The 4,947-nt window shown below is 37.3% G+C and overlaps 1 pseudogene; it reads right to left on the reverse strand.

Annotated features, from left to right (window-relative positions):
• Window positions 1-4,691: 4,691 nt before the first annotated feature.
• LOC148900458 (uncharacterized) overlaps window positions 4,692-4,947 on the reverse strand; it is a 2,731-nt pseudogene continuing 2,475 nt past the window's right edge.

A 4,947-nucleotide genomic window follows, 5' to 3' on the forward strand; every position in this document is an offset into this window, starting at 1 on the left:
ATGCAAAACACCAATAAAAATGACTTAAATTGTCCAAAATTTGCAAAAAAAATGGACCCGGAAGTGGCCAGTTTCAGAAGGTCCCCCCCCCCTCGTTCGTGTGTTACCCCAAGACGTCTTGCCTTGCTGGAGAATCAAAACAATGGCTTCATATTCGGAGAATATGCTTTCTTGTTACTCATCCAGTTATGAATATAATTCTGAAGAGGAAAGCATACATGTTTGCAATCGATTAAATAATTTATTCCGTGCCATTTTGAGGCAATAGAGGGAGAAACGTAGCACCAAGAAAGAGGCAGAACAATGGAGAAAAAGCTCTGTGTAAGGAATTAATCAGCCCGTTTCCACAGGCTAATTAATTCCTTTGTCGCCCTCTTCTGCCTCTTTTTGGTGCAACATGAAGTTTTCAGACCAAACAGGTACAGCAAAATGCATTGACGTGATGGAAGGACTGCCACAATGTTTCCTTTTTTTCGGTCAGGGGCGTTCCCTCAGTGACGTAGGGTGAGGACTCGTAACCAACTCAAAAACAAGACTTCCGGAATATTCAGCGCGAGTCTTAACACGTAAAATATAGCTATATGCGGTGGAATCTTTGTAAAATACGCTCAGTAGAAGTCATTTGAAGCCATTTTACAAATTATGGACACAACTTGTCTGGAGACGTCGGTTTTCCTTTAAGCACCATCACACATAGTGGCCACGGGGAATTAAAAACATACGGAATGTCCCAAATGAGAAAGAAAACATTGCTATACTCAAAGTCATCAATAACAGAATCACATTAACAAGTAATCCTAAAATAACGTTTTGTGACATCAGCAACAACTTCAAGAGGGGCAGGAATTCACATCATGAACAGATGGCAAAAACTATTTCTAAAAAAATGCCAAGAGGACAGAAGAATTTGAAGATAAATGAAAGAAAGATTAACCTTAATCAAAGTGATAGAAAGGCTTAAGACAGAACACATCCACTCATGGACCAAAACATGTATGGGAGCTAATTCCATATCTTCAATCTGCATGGATTCTTCTGGGATGGGATTCCCAAGGAGTTTATCTCTGCATCATGGTCAGCATTGAAAATTTGAATCTATAATCTATTGCCTTATTCGGAAGAACACTAGTAATGGTGAAATACATAAAAACACAAGTCAATATCCATACTTCATATCTATGGAGCATTCATTTACTTACTTTACTTAAACACCGAAAATAAACATGTGTCATAACATTATTTTTCTGATATCAAATGTTTTTTTCCCCAAAGGGCTTTGCTTGCAAATGTCAAAGTTCACCTGTTTTCTGTTTTTAGTCACAATGATTAATGAAATACAAGACAATACAATACAATACAACGATTGATTTAGTGATTTGACTCAGCATGATTCCGACTTGATCTGGGTTTCACTCCCTGGCGCTTTTGACTATCTTTGTGACTGCTTTATTTCCTGAATATGATAACTGTCCCTGTTAAGCGCTTTGTTATAGCTTCAGCTGTTGTTAAAGCGCTATATAAATCAATATGTATTGTATTTTTTGTATTGTATGGTATAAAAAGAACTCTATGCTTGATAAATAATTGTTTTAATACCCCATCGAACCTTTCTCATCATCTGCTTAATTTTAAATGTGGCTGTTGAATAAAGTAATTTGCTCCTGCTTTCCTGATTTTCCTCATCAGGTTTTATATTGTCATCTCTTTGTTTATAGATGTGCTTTTTGTTTTGTAAAACTGCCGGTATATTGATGTTTTTTTTTTATATATATAAAACTGATATACAATTTGAGTTTGTAAAAGGCGCTGTACAAAATAGTGCTTTTCAGTATGCCAATGTATGCTGCCTCGTCTCAAATTCCAACTGACATTCACATTTGAAGCTTTCTCCTCTTCTCAAATCAAAGCTGTGCCAGAACTGCATAAAATACAAGAGTCTCAAGCATGAATGAACTAGAAATATGATTCCAGGGAACAAAAATAATATCTGAAACAAACGGAGCATATATGAGTCAGCGTTTGGAGGTGTTGGTAGGGATTCTACAGTATTTTTGTGTCAACTCATCTGTTTTTACATTGTAGCAGTTATGCTTGGTTATTTTAAAATGACAGACATCTTCATGATTGATTCACAGCATAATGGTTGAATGTATGAAACACGATTTGACAAAGACCTTTTTGCAGTATGTAGACAGCATTTGCAATTTAACATTTAAGCTCTCTAAAGATGCATTTTGAGATGCCACAAATATAGCGATAAGCTATTTGTTTGCTCACAAAAAGCACGTACCCTGATCCCCCTTCAGCATTTAGTCAGTGCAGTGTATTGGCATGAGGTTTATGGAAAAGGATGACATTAGTTGTGTTTGAGAGATTTGTAAATGAATCAATATTTACTTCGTTTTAGAAAAATGAAATAAATGGAAGTTTTAGCTGGCTTTTATCCCCTCCGTCTGTCCATTTCGATCCCGCTTACCCTGAACTAGGTCACAGAAGATTTCTGGAGCCTACAAAAGATGACTTCAAGTGGAAGGCAGACTACATCCTGAACTGGTTGATACGGTCGCAGGGCACAAATAGAGACAAACAACTTTTCACACCCACATCTATAGTATCACTGAGTGGAAACTGATCCCACGCTGTCACCCTCAAATCAGATGGGTATACCACTTCACCATCAGTGACTCTAAATGCATGTCTTTATTATTTTCATTACACAACCAAATTGCACTTCATGAGCCAGAAACGGCAGCCCTGACTGAGTGGTTAAAAAACACAGCTTAGCTTGTGAGTGAAGGGTATGTGCTTTGATGACTGTACTCAAGAATGTGTTTGTGATGATAATTCTTTTTAAAAGAAAGAAATATATTAAAACTAAGTTTTTTTTCATTCTGGTCCCTAATGTCCTCATGAACCATGAACACAAGAATGCACTACTGTGTCACTAATTTTGTGATTGTGTGTGTATGTGTGTGTGTGTGTGTGTGTGTGTGTGTGTGTGTGTGTGTGTGTGTGTGTGTGTGTGTGTGTGTGTGTGTGTGTGTGTGTGTGTGTGTGTGTGTGTGTGTGTGTGTGTGTGTGTGTGTGTGTGTGTGTGTGTGTGTGTGTGTGTGTGTGTGTGCGTGCGTGCGTGCGTTTGTGTGTGTGTGTGTGTGTGTATGTGTGTGTGTGTGTGTGTGTGCGCTCTCCCTCTTATGCAGAACACGAATAAATCAACCCGCCTCTTAAATCAATACAGTATTTAGATGTACCATATTTGTACCAGTATGTACCATATTTTGCTAACAGTCAATAAAATCATACTTATTTGCAACATTTGTTTTTATACAACCATGTTGATATGATCATAAAAACCATACTGCTGGTCTCAACAATTTCTGTGACAGTACCAACAGGCACAGCCAATCGGCACTAAATATGTGAAATTACTAAGGCCAGATATAGTACAGTATATTCCATAGCAATTTAGTGTAATACAAGCGCTGAAAACCTGGGAAAAACATTGATTGTATTCATGATTTGACTCTGTTTCTATAGCTTTAAAGGAACAATCACAGCAGTAAGAAATTCTGAGCAGACACTCTGAAAGACTTGCAGTACCTTGGAAGCATTGCTCTTTTTCATAATATGTCATAATTTGGCAGCGGGAGTTGAGAAGCCCCATAAGTGGTTCCACTTGCCTGCACAAGCCCCTGTTGGGTTTTTGAGGTCTTACAAGAGAGGAGAGTACAAGAGAGTGAAACAAATAGATATGTCCAAAGCCATGATTGAGAGTTCCTGTTAGGACAAATCCACTTGTGTTGAGATGCATCGGCTTCATCCAAAATTAATTTCATCAAAACTATTTCTCATTGGATATTGTTTGACTACTCACTACTGTGCAAACTATGAATTCACTTTAACAGGATAATGACTTTTCAATAATAATAATATATCTAGATGCCAATTTGCTAAATCGAAAATCCCACTGAATTAATCCCGGTATTTTATATGTTATAATAAGAAGCTGACATGGGTGCTTTAATTAGCATAAATGGACCATTTAAAACAAGACTGGTGTTATGATCCTGTTATTGTGTGTGTCCAGGATGACATGTCCTCCAGTGTGCACACCTGCTGCCAATTTGATCATCGTAATTAAGACATGTATATTTAAGGACCGCAAGGTGTCATGTTTCTTGTCAGATTATTGACCTCGTTGCTGATCTTGTGATGGCATGGTAATGCTCTCAGTCTCATCATGTTCGTTTTGTTTTTTTTTTTTTTTTTTTTTTTTTGCGCCGTAGCTCCTGACTTTGTAATTATTATTTGTTGTTGTTCTTGTTTTCGTAGTTGTTCTCTGTTTTTGTCATCTTTGACCTTGCTCATGTTTTTTGTTTTCATAAAATTGGACATTTGTCATTTTGTTTATATCTCTGGGTTTCTTTTTCTTTGCATTTGCAAACACGCTTTATTAATGTTTAGTTTTCCTGGATCTTGTTAAAATCAACTGAGTTTCTCCGGCTGTCAATATTTGACAAGCATAATGATGGGGCTGGAGTGCAGGTATCCAAATAAACACATTTGTGTTCCATTGGGTAATTGTATCCCTGCTGAAGAAAATCAATCGCTAACTCCTCAACAAAAAAACAAAAACACAAAAGGAAGTATGGCGATGAAGGATCAATTATTTCAAAATGTCACAGACTACATTAGTCAAAGCTTAAAAGAATCAGAATCATCTTTATTGGCCAAGTATGTAGAACACACAAGGAATTTGTCTCCGGTAGAACACATTGCATTAGTATCATCATGAAAAATCTGCAAAGAGGCACTATACAGTTAAATTTGGTTGGATTTGGTGCACATTGATCGGTAGCGCCTGCCCGAGTGGAGTAGAAGGTCCAATAGGATTTTCTGTGCCCTTGTTTTTGATTATTGCAATGTGCACATCCTCGAGAGGACGGT

The sequence above is a fragment of the Hippocampus bargibanti genome, linkage group LG03, assembly GCF_051943395.1.
Source record: "Hippocampus bargibanti isolate YZ-2025 linkage group LG03, ASM5194339v1, whole genome shotgun sequence".
In the NCBI taxonomy this organism is placed as follows: Eukaryota; Metazoa; Chordata; class Actinopteri; order Syngnathiformes; family Syngnathidae; genus Hippocampus; species Hippocampus bargibanti.